Source organism: Parus major, chromosome 13 (assembly GCF_001522545.3).
Source record: "Parus major isolate Abel chromosome 13, Parus_major1.1, whole genome shotgun sequence".
NCBI classification, from domain to species: domain Eukaryota; kingdom Metazoa; phylum Chordata; class Aves; order Passeriformes; family Paridae; genus Parus; species Parus major.
This window is the reverse complement of record NC_031782.1, coordinates 10,257,322-10,269,847: the sequence shown is the minus strand read 5'-3', so window position 1 is coordinate 10,269,847 and position 12,526 is coordinate 10,257,322. Positions and strand designations below refer to the sequence as shown.

The window sequence follows — 12,526 nt, the reverse complement described above, 5'->3', positions numbered from 1 at the left end:
AGTTTGAGCATCAAAAAGAATAGCAACTCATCTGCTAGTCTTAAATAGCAGCAGAGACTATAAACTCTGCACTGTGGGAAGGCACGTACCTCTGTGGTTTCAGGGCTGCAAAGCATATATGAAAGTTTTTCTTCATCATTATTTTTCAAACTTCCTGCTTGGTAGCAGGAGATATATGTGATCTAGACAAATAATTTAATTGAAAAGAATTGTTTTGGATAACTTGATCTGCTTTGAAAATCAAATGTCAAAACCAGTACTAGCATTGAATTGCAAGCCTGGAATGGTATTCATGCTCAGAAGAGAAAAAAGAACTACTTCTCCCCCTTTTCCCCATCTTTCTTTTCATCTCCCCAAAGGAGATACATTCTTACTTATAGGCTTCAAAATACCTGATGTGTGCAGTCAGACATGAGCTTACAATTTATGTAAACTGATGTTTTTTCTGCATGTTGGTAGCAGTTGGGTCGCAGGTGGTGATTTTAGGCCCTGCACAGCATTGCTGTGTCTGTGACTGGAAGAAAATATGCTGCTTGAAGTTTAACATCCTCTGCCATCTCATTTCTAGAACTGTCACAGATGCTGGATTTTATCATTAGCAAGACATTACATTAGTTATTGAAGAAATGGGAAGTTGGACCCTCACACTCTGGACTCTGACATTCCTAAAGCTTTATTAGGAATTAAATTCCAATCTGTGTATGACAGAATCTATCTCTGTCTCTTTGGTGTTTGTGACAGTGAATAAGCACATAGATAATAATTCTCAGGTTTCATTGCTAAGAGTAGGAGAATCCCAGGAACAGCTGATGGTGTTGCTACCTATGCAGCTTGCCTGGAGGGATGCGTGAGAAGGGACTTGGCATCTTTGTTGTGAGAAAGAACAAGTTTCACGGCTTCTTGAGTGATTTCAGAGGCTGTCAGTTATTGCTACGAGGAGTCAGTGTGGTACACTCACAGGACTGTGGTTTGTCAACAGATGATGTCCTCACTAAGATTTTTTTTCAAGTTGGTTTATTTTTCTTCGTGTTGATTTATTTCATTGTTACCAACAGTACAGAGCACCTGTGCCTGTAGTTGCAAACCTGATGGCTTCCTCAGATTTGGCAGGGGGGAAATATATATGCATACATGAGGCATTTGATACAAAATTGTATAAACTTCTTAAATCAACAGCACATTCCTAAATCTGCTTTTATGTCTGTTAATTAGGAATATATAAGAGTCCTGTAACACTAGGTATTTTCCTGGATAAGTGAGTGCTAAGTTGCAAAGACTAAACAAACACCTCTCTGCTACCAAATCTCCAAGATTCTGGGTTTTCAGCAGTCTGAACTGAAATACTAATCCTTCTTTTGTAGACTGTAAGCTCCTAATTGGAAAATGTCACACTCTGAGTACTTAAGGTAGCAAAAAATAATTTGTAACGCAACAGGTGACTAAGGAATCAAAATACGATAACAAGCTGCCTGTGTGACAAGTAAGGAGAGGTTTGGTTATATTTTTCGATATTCCATTATAAACTAGTAAAGTAATAAATTTATTTTACGTGTGGTTAGTTCCATACCTGTGTGAATGTGCTCATACATTGGTTCCCAGTGATCTTGAAAAACAGATTTCATGGTGTAACCCTTTAGGTAACGCATGAGAGAAGGGTAGGATCATAGAATGGTTTGAGTTGGAAGGGACCTGAAGATCATCTAGTTCCAGCTCTCTGCTATAGGCACGGGATCAGGATAAGGAGGAGGGTAAGTCAGACTTCCATTTTACAGGAACTTGCAATAAGGTTTCTGCCAGAGTGGGAAAAGTGTTTACAAACTCTCCAGCAGATTTCCTGTCGGGCATAATGCTAATGAATGAGCACAGAGTTTTATTTCACTCCCTAGCCTGTTGCTGAGTGCTCTGTGACAGATGCTGAATGCAGCCTCATGGAGCTTTTGTGAGTCCCGTGTGCTTGGGGAGGGCTTGGACCTTCCCAGCCTCCACATGGACTCCAGTCCATCTCCTGTGGTCGATGTTGGAATGCTCAGTATGACACCATTTAAGTTTTTAGATGACTAATCCCTCATGTGCAAGTAGTTTTCTGCTTTCTAAAGAAAACTCAGATCCTTTACATACTGAAATTCAGTATTCTCTTAATACAACTAGGAGTATTTCCTTAAATACAAGGTTTCTTGGGCTTGCTTTTAAGGGGAATTATCTGTGTGATCTCCATTAACCTTAGAATGCAAATCTCTGCACATTAAATATACTGTGATTATAAATTAGGTTAATTCATGTTTTGTAGAACATTACCTATTGGATTGTGACATGAGCTAACATCTACTTCTCACATGGAGTACTTCTTGTTAGTGCTGGAACTTGTTCTGCAGAAATATCTGATTGGCCACAAAACCAAGATTTATATGCAGATAATTTAAATAATATTTTAAATGATTACTTTTAAATGTTACTATCCTTGAAGCTCTTCTTTTCTCTTATGCCTCTTAATTAAGCAAAAGAGTTCTAGTTCTTGATTTAACTGTGTATCTTCAGAATAGTTGACATTCAAATTATTGTGGGTATCTTAAATTTCTTCCCTTCCTGCTTTCCCTCAAATGAGCTAATGTTAAAAATGGGTCATCTGGTTGGTTTCTTTGGTGAAGGTGTTACCATTTAGATTTCTTTGCTAGATTTTTGTGGTTCATAGGACAGTGTTATTTCACAAGGTTGTCTGCAGAATTACCTGTTTGTGGTTCAAGTTTTTATTGTTTGTTTTGTTTTCCTTACAGTTAAATGCAGTGAACACATGCCTGGCAGTGTTCTTTCTTTTCCCTGAGAGTGACAGTTTCCCTGTCTCTATCTTCAAAGTGCACAGTGGTGTGACTTTGCCCCCTGTGCAGGGGATGCCAGCACTGCTCTGGTGGGTTGGTGAGCAGGCTGGGCTCTCCTCCAGATCCAGTGTGCCCAAGCCGTGTTGAGGTGCTGCTGATGGTGAGGATTCTTCTCCTCTATAGTACAGCAGGCTAACCAGATCCCAAGGACAATTGTGTATTTCAATGTTCTTTTCAGGATACACAATAGCACTGCTGCCTGTGAAGGGCTGGAGGAGGTGGCTCTGTCACAGTGGGTCACATGTGAGGCCACAGCCTGAGTATGTCTGGCTCTGTCTGCCTGGGGCAGGTCTGAGCATCCCCATAAATACATCAGATCTCTTCATCCCTGCGCATTTCTGGCATTTTCCATGTTTGTCTCTTAGTAATTCTGTGTCTTGCACATCACCTGTACAGTAACATCCTGACTGTTGCAGGGGGAGAAAGTGATACTGGCTGCAATTTGGCAAAACTCTAAATCAAAATAAACAGACTAGGAAGAAATGTACCATTGGTGTTAATTACAGCTGTTGCTTCAGATTTGATTTGTTAGCATGATTGCATATCTTCATGGCAGTAATAATCCAGCCAGGAGCTGGGGTCATTGCAGCAGGGCAGCATCACAAAGGAGACAAGTGAGTCATTTCTTTTTTTAGTCTACTTCTCAACCCAATCAATAATGCAGTCATGTTTTATGATTATAAAAGAAGAAAGTAATAATACAACTGTGTATTTTACATACAGAAAAAGTAATTGTGATCGTCTCTGTTAAACTGTATCCCAAACTTTTGTGGTCATGCAGTAGCAGATTGCAAAACTGCAGCCAGAATAACAGCAAGTGACTTTTAAATGATAAGATGCTTTAAAAAAAATAAATTATAATTCTGGTGCTTTAAAAAAATTAAATTGCTGTTTTGATCTTGGATCAAGTAATAAGAAAGTAAACAGTTCAATTATTTAACTTCAGAGTTAAAAAATAAAACCTGAGATAGTAAGTTTTTGCATTTATCTTTCTGACACTGTTCAATTCAAACAGGGTCTAACCTGTAAACCTGTAAACTCAAACCTTTTTTTATTTCAGTAAAATTTTTCTAATTCATGTTTATGGTCAGTAATTTGAGGCTGTATCTGCCCCATCCCTGAAAGTGTTCAAGGCCTTGTTTGATGCGGCTTGGAGCAAGCTGGGATAATGGAAGGTATCCTTTCCTGTGGTAGAGGCTTGGGACTGATTATTTTGCAAGGTCCCTTCCAGGCCAAACCATTCTGTGATTCTATGAATCAAAAGAAAATTCAGGTTTTGCTGAAATCCATGGGACTTGCAGTGCACTTAGAGGATACATAAATTAATGTTGTCATTATTTCTTTGGAGGTGTTGTGTGATACAAAGAGATAATGCAGGTTCCTTCTTCCTGAGGCTGTTTTTTAACAACATAGAGGATTTTCTCTAGTCTCAATCTTTAATTTTGCATGGCCTAGGTGGGATCCCAGCTGTCAGGTGCTCAGGAGCAGGGATGTGTCTAGGTTCTGGAGCATATGTCAGTCACCTTGTGAGGGACAGGACCTTGGGAAAGCCCACAAATGCTGTCCCTGTTTGCAGCTCTTCTGAACTCTTGCAGTTTTATGTATTCTTTGATCAAAAGAAGCAGCATCTGCAGCGTGTTCGCTTCCTGTGTGGGCCCCTGTGGGTTTGGTTTGTCATGGACCGCACACAGAGGGCACGTGGGTGTGGATCCGGCACTGTCTGGTGGAGGAGAGGAGATGTACATGGATGTAGCCCCCTGATTTCTGGAAAGTTACTGTTAGGCTGGGCTTTGGGGGTGAGGGAGAAGGTTGTGAATCAAGTAGTGGTTAAGCAGCTCTGTTAATGGACGGTACAGAGGTGTCTGCTTCCCAGGCTGGACATCTGGGGAAGGATCTGCAGCATGAGTCTTCATGAAAGTCCAAGGGAGCTGGCAGGGCTCAACCTGGAGTAAAGGAGGCTTGGAAAGGACCATATCATGCTCTACAACTAACTCCCTGACGGGAGGCTGGAACCACGAGGGTTGATTTAGTCTCCCAGGTAACAAGCGATGGAATGAGTGGAAACAGCGTCAGGTTGAGCCAGGGACATTTTAGGTTGGATATTGGGAAAAAATTCACCATAGAAAGGGTTGTAAAGCATTGAAACAGGCTGCTCAGGGCAGTGTTGGAATCACCATCCCTGGAAGTGTAAAAAAACTCTGTGGGTATGGCAATGAGGGCTTGGTGAAAGTGCTGGTGCTGCTGGATTGATGGTTGAACTTCCTGAACTTGGAGGTATTCTCCAGCCTTAAAGATACTGTGATTGTATGATTCTACTGCTTCACTGGTGGAGCTGGAAACAACCTTTGGCAGGGTCCCACTGGCATCCAGCACGGGAACCTGTGCTCAGCATCTTGAACTTGCCCTGGTCTTTCGAGCTGTCCTCGGGCACTTACATCTGCTTTTGTAAGCAAGGGGAGAATTGCCAAATGCATGTTCTCTCATACTTACATATTGATTTTGTCTGCTCATTTTGTCAGCAGTGTTACTTTCAAGGGCTCCTTGAAAGTCTGCCACTGGTTATGGTGGTCATTAGCAAAACACCAATCCTCAAAGTGTGCTGTGCATTAAAAATCTTCCCAGGAATTTCCATAGACCACTTGTGTTTCCCAGTCCAATTAATGAGTGCTTTCAGTTTCAAGTGAGTAATAAGTTGAATAGGCTGCACAGAAAGTACAAAAATACTTAATGAAAATACTGCCCTTTGGTTAAAATCTGTTTTTCAGATTATTTTTTTTTTTAACTAACAATGTAATGCAACATGTCAACCCCAATTTATTCATAATGAAAGTGGTTGTTTTTCAGACCTTATTTTCAGGAGTTTTCCTCAAGATTTTTGGGACCTGACAGGCAGGTTATGTGTAAACTGTGGCTTACAGGAATCACCTCAGTTTGGAGGTGATGTGCAGCTGTGTAACAGCAGTTAAGAATGATGCACAAATGAAACTACATCAGACTGAAACTCGGGAGGGTTTATTTTAAGCAAACATCTGTACTTACTGAAGTCTGGCTACTGTCAATAGTTTGCAGCCCTTCTTGTAGCCCTGAGGAGAGCTTGTGGTGGGGGGTGATGCCACAGTGTTGGGATGAGGCATTTTTTCTGCTGCAGGACACATGGACAGACATTGTCCTGCCCTACCAGCCTGTGGCTTTGGTCCTGGAACAAGGTACTGAGCTGCTGTTAAGGAGAGCTACTCTATGAGTAATAGTACTCATCTTCTCTCTCTTCAAGGCCACGTTGAACAAGGCTTGGAGCAACCTGTTCTAGTGGGAAGTGTCCCTGCCCATGGCAGGACGGATGGAACGAGATGAGCTTTAAGGTCCCTCACAACCTGTTCTATGATTCCTGCCTCAAATACTTGTTTTTGAACCTTTCTCCGTCTTGAGTAAGTTTAGCACTCAACTGTACATCTGTCTGTTCCCTCACAGGTGTTGGGGTGATGATGGGACCCCTGACCCAGGGTCATCCCACAGCAAGTTGCCTTCCCCTTGCTCAGCAGAACTGCACTTGTTTATGATAATTCAAGAAAAACTTACGGATATTTTTACACTAATTTCTTACTTCCAGTCCAAACACATCAGCCTTTTTACCTGGTGAGCACTTTCACCAGGAAGCCTGGAACTGTTTGGAAGCAGATCCAGAACACAGTCTGTCGTTTGCAGGGAAACCATCCCACTCTGTTGACTGGGATCAATCTAGAGAGTTGCTCAAATCTTGACCTCATCTGGTGCTGACAGTACTGTGGGAGGGATGTACTCTTGTGGCAGAAAAATCTTACAAAACTTCAAAATATTTTGCAAATTGCCACCACAAGAAGTAAAAATTCACTCACTACTGTGCTGTTCACACAGTAACCAGTTATCTGTTTCTTTCTCCTTTTAACACATAGACAAATTTACACCATGGTAGAAATTAACTCAGTTCCTTGGAAAATGCCTGAGAAAATATTTTATGTAGCATGTTCAGAGAGTTAATATCTGTTTTGATGGACCCTAAGGGTTTGGGTGGCAGTTCCAAAGTCATTTATTTTTTATAAGCAACCTCTTAGGCAAACTCAGTGGAGAATGATGTGTGAGGGTTGTGCCCACTGCTCATACTGTGTTGTGTCCCTTGGGCATTGATGGTAAAGGATGCTCTGCACCAGAGAGATGTTTTGTTCATTTTGGTGGCTTAAAAATCTTTTGTGTATGAGTTGCAGTTGTTTCTCTGATCCTTGTTTTTAATGTTATTGTTTCAGTCTCTTGAAATGACATATTAGGTGGCTTCTAGTAGGAATCTGACAGTAAGCCAGCAAGCTGGTCTCCCTATGTGCAGGGAGATGGTAGCATGCATGGACCTGCTTTTTATTTTCTGTCTTCCATCTGGGCTATTTCTGTCCAATATGCTCTATTCAAATATAACAGTCTAGTTGTAGTCTCACTTGTAGCCAACTCAGTCTTTCACTGAGGTTTAGGTTTCTCCTGCCTTAGAGAAAAGTAGTTGTTTGAAGGGTTATTTTGTATGTTAGCCTTGTAAAGTTGTAAGCTGGAGTTGTTGGATTGAATGTCACATAGCACTGAAGGATTTCTTTAAAGGTCTGTGATGGTGTTGTCTTTAACTTTGTGTTCAAGGTAAAATGGATTTCTGACTTAGAATATGGAAGTTCACATCAACTCAGTCTTGTTCTTTGTAAGCCTCATGGACCAGTTTAGAGATGGAGAATATCCTGAGCAATTTTCAATAAAAATCACCATCAGAAAATGTCAGTGCATAATTAAAAGCATTTGGATGCTCTGTTTTCCTTGGAAAAACTTGGCGTGAAAACCACATAGCTAGATGAGTATCTTTGGTTTTGGCATAGAAGTGATTACTATCTAATGACATTTAACAGCATTTGCAGTTTTGTATTTGATATGTGGCATCTTTCTTAATAGTGATATATCTGACAGATAAAATACTGGACTAAATGGGACCATCATTGTATCTTGATTTGTCATTGTTCCTTACCTTGTTCTTGCAAGTCAGACTGGCTTTTTGTTGCTGAGTATTAATGGGTTTTGTTCTTATGTGATGAAGTTTCTAGTCGGAGGTAAAGTAGCCACAATACTTGTCTTTATGATTTTGATTTTGTTTCCTTTAAAGTTTGGTTAGCAGTTGTGGTTTATCAACTTGGAGTGCTGGTATGGCATCTGGCTCATCCCTTGCTTTATCTGTTAGGTCAATTCAAACTGGATGCACTGACCACTAATAAATGAAGAGTGGACTGTTCAAAATTTCCCCTGCTTAGGAGAGAAATTTTGGTAGGACTCAAATCCCTCCCCCCTTCCCACTGGCAGGCTTCCAGTTTGGTGTTAATCTTGAAGCAAAAAGACAAAAGAAATGCTGAAAGTGGCATTTTCATCATTTTTTTTTAAACCTCATCTGTGGACTTAATGCATTATTCTCAAGGTTGTTTAATCAGAAGGCTTTTTCTTGTGAAAGGTACTTTATGTACTTCAGCTACCTAAAGTAGCTAAATAGCCTCAATTTACTTGGTTTAACCTGAGATACTGTTTTGAATAACTGAGGGAAGAAATAGTGTTATTTTGTATGGATTTTTGTATTAACTTTTGTGGAGTGAAAAAATAAATATATACACCTTTATGGGCTTTGCAAATGGGAGACCCCAGCTGTCTTCCTGGGTCACTGTCAGCTGAGGAAATCACAGGCAGGTCCATTTTAGGTTTGGGAGGTGATGTCAGATTTGAGACTAGATTGAGGTTATGCTTAATGAGCAAAATCAAAAATCTGTTTGGGAAATTTTGCTGTGGGCTATTAGCTGTTCTGTCTTTTCTGTGTCTCTGAGTGGATTCAGTCCCCCAGACTGACCTTTTTGGGGTTGGTATCCACACCTTTTCATCACCAGGGATTTTTGGATTGCAGACCTTTCCAGACTTCCCCCCCCCTTGCTGAAATGAGATGTCAGGAAGGAAGGGAGGAGCATGGTATGAATCATTTCAGTTCAAACCGTTGAAAGGAACTTTATTTGTTTGAGTCCATAGCAAAGGGGCTTCCCCCTTCCTCAGCACTGCCGTCATCCCTGTTTGTGATGCGGATCATGCTCTGCCTGGTTCTGCAGAGTGTGTGCGCGAGACAGAGCTGCAGGAGAGAGAGCTGTAATTTATAAACGTATTATAAGCCATATAAATCTGAATTGTTGCAAATAGAAGATGACCTTTCCCTGCTTAACACAGCAGCTGAAAAAAAGAGTCAGGGTGGTGTGAAAGCAGTGGAGAAATTCAATCCATGGTGCCTTTTCATTGTTCCTCCTGTGTTGCTGGTGCTATATTTAGAAGCTTACATCACTTAAGGGATGATGACAGTCTCTGCCCTCCCCCTCCTGCTCTCCCCCTGCTCTCCCGTGCTTCTTCCCTTAGGATGGATCATGTTTTCATACTACATATAAGTCCTACAGGTCTTTGGGTAGGATTTTTCCACAGCCTTTTAGTAAATGCTACCGTGGAAAGCGACATGTGTAAGGATGCAGTGGCACCACAGAATGTCACCCTGAAGTGGAACAGGAGCTTCTGGTGCTGCTTTCACTGCCTCTCCTTCCTAAAAGAGTCAGGAACAGGGTGGAGGTTGTATGTTTTTTCCTATTTTTTGCTGAGAAGCCCTTATGAGGGGCTGACCATGCCGCTAGAATACAATGAGTTATTTTTGGTGTTTAAGTTCAGAGGTGGGGAGACCCTTTGAGCAGCATGGCAGTGATGCTGAATCCAGTGAGCTGTGCCAGAATGGCAGGGTCTGCAGCGGGCTCTGCCTTCTCCACCCCTCGCTCCCTATCGCCTGTCTGTCCACAAATATATAAAATACTCAAATCTATGGAAATAACCTCTTGATGCAGGTGCCCTTAATGTTAAAATATTTCTGCATTATGCTGCTATGTTTGGCAATTTCCACTCGGAAAAATCTATTAAAATGAATTATTTTAGCCTGAAACATCTTTGCCTGAGTGTGTGCAGTGACAGATCACCTTCTGAGCAGCGGTTGCCTTCCCCAGCCCCCACCTGGGCTTGAAGTCAGGATGTGACGGGAGCTGCTGCCCTAGAAGTGGGGGGGCAAGGGAAGGTGCCTGTTCATGTCTGAGCACTGCGGGACGCAGTGTGGCAGGGACAGTGTGCCAGCGCCTGCCTGGCTCTGAGGACAAAGGGACGGAAGTCCTTAAGCCCAGCTCACAGCCCCAGGCCCCTCGGCCGGCAGCTTCTGCCTCCTCAGCCAGGGTTGTGATGGCTTTGAGACCGTCACTGTCTTCCCCGCTGGAATTGCACAATGGGCTTTTCTTCCTTTGATTGATCAGGAAAAAGTCCTGCTGCTTGTGGGGTACCTTCTGCCAGCAGCTGCCGGTGCTTCATGCCTGTGCAAGGCTTGCATTTGTGGTGTCCTTAAATAAGGGAAGACTCTAATCCCGCCTAACTGAATGTGCATTTAAATTATGAAAGGCTTTACTATCCTTTTAAAAACATCCCATTTTTCAGTGACTTACTCTAGTTAGACAATTAGAACTTGCAGATTTGGTTAACAGTCTGGAGGATTCAGGTAGCATTATGGGAGGATAAAGAGAATGATGCAGAGAAATCTATGGAGTTGTATTTCAGCATGGTAAATCAGTTTTAAGGAACAAAGACTCCCTTTCATACAGTGATTGTGTACTGTTTTTCCCTTAAGATCTTCTTAAAACTTGGATGCCGGCTTAAAATGTGATTTTCTGTTTGTGATTCTGCTCAATACTGTAGCTCTTTTCAAGTATTTCAATTGTGATCACTACCAAGCCTTTGTATCAGATTTTTTTTTTTCATCTCTGAGTTGCTCTAGTTTTGAGATTTGTTATTAAACAGATGATTTATAAAAAACTTAAGCGCTGTGCTGCAGGGAGCTGGGGCTGCAGAGAGGCATGTGTTAAAATAAATAAATGAAAGCAGAAAGGAGTGGGGGGATGCCCCAAAAGCTGGGGTGTGGAAGTAGGTCAGGTTTTCCCCCCACCCGGGGCTGGGCGGGCTGGCTGCGCAGCGTGGGCTGCAGCCCCCCGGGACCCTTGCTGCCGCCACGCTCATTGGCGGCACGGCCACAGGGATGATGTCATCTGCACTTGAAGGCAAAACTAGGAGGAAATAGAATTTTGTTCCCATTATTGAGCTGGTGTTTACAGTAGTTGCAAAATATGGCATCTGCGACAAAATCTGTGCTGGATCGGGTTTGCCACACAATGCAGCAGGATGAATCTGGGAGGTGGAGATCTGCCTGTATCAGGGGCAGGCAGGCAGGGAGAGGGCTCTTTCAGCTGCATGGGTTCTTTTCTCCTGGATATAAATTGTGATTATGCTAACCATAATGCAGGTAACACCACATGGAAGTATTTGGGTGTTCATTGCTGCTGAGCATTTATGACTGTAGCGTTACAGACCCTTAAGATGCTTCTAAATACAATTTTATGAATTATTAGAAAAGAGGCAATACAGTCATGTGTAAGATGAAGCTCACATATCTAGCCTATTGTTTAGTATTGAAAAAGCAGTAAAAGAAACAGCTCTTTGTGTAGCTATGTAGTGCTTTGTAAAAATCTAAAGTAGTTAGATTGCTTTCAGCTTTTAGAAATCAAATAGACTTTGTTTTTGCAAAAAATTGCAAGTGCAGGATTGAAGTTCAGATTGTCCTTTATGTTTAAATACAAATTAAACAAATTAAAGTAATATTTGTGGACCCCAGTTCATTTATTATTGTTGTTGTTTGATAAGAGGTTGAGTAAATTCAGACATTGATGCCAGTATTTTCCTTTTAGGATGGTTTTGGAAGGCACCAGGGGAAGGTCATTCATGGTTAAGGTGCAACTCCCATCCTAAGTGTTGGACTTGGTGACCCTTGTATGTCTCTTTCAACTCCAGATATTCTATGTTTCTGTGATAATTTGGGTTATATACTGGGAAGAATTCAGCTCCTGGATGACTGCTGAGGAGCTTTTGGTGTGAGATCGAGAGCGGTGCCCTGTTGGTACAACTTAGCTTCAAAAATGTGACAATCTCCTTCCATCTTGGCACAGTAGATGAAAAAGAGCTTTCTGTGGATTGCTCAAACAGCCTGATTCAATATTCAAAAATAAGTAAGCAAACAAGACAAAAAAGGTGCTTTTGGCCCTGGGTACCAGCAGGCCCCCTTTGCCAGCTCCATTTGCACACAGGAGGTGGTAAAACCATTGTGGGGTAGTTTTGAATTGGAGAAATACCCTCAAGTCTGATGTGGCATCAAAAATTCTTTCCAAAAAGAGGAAAGCAGTGAGTTCCCCTTCTTGCAGATGAAGTAAATTATGCAGAGACCAGAATAATGGCTTTAACAGAACCAGCACCCCTTGCCTGTTTCCTCCCACGTTTCCTCCCTTGCATAGCAGCATAATTCATTTGCCTTCTAGGATCCAAAAGCATCATGGCTGACCTGGCTCAAAGGTGTGGGATCTCAGAGATCCCTCCTTGGACCATCTCTTCAGCATACTGGGCTACCATCCAAGACTGAGCTCCTTTCAAATACATCAGTTTTTAGTTGCAAAAAGAGATTATAGAACTAAATTGACTATTGCAGAATTGAAGCAAATTGGGTTGGAAAT

At 41.9% G+C, this 12,526-nt stretch overlaps 1 protein-coding gene across 13 annotated transcripts in view; it reads left to right on the top strand.

Annotated features, from left to right (window-relative positions):
• Positions 1-12,526, top strand: part of RAPGEF6 (Rap guanine nucleotide exchange factor 6) — a 119,828-nt gene that overhangs the window by 44,390 nt on the left and 62,912 nt on the right. The gene's annotated exons all lie outside the window — the stretch shown is intronic.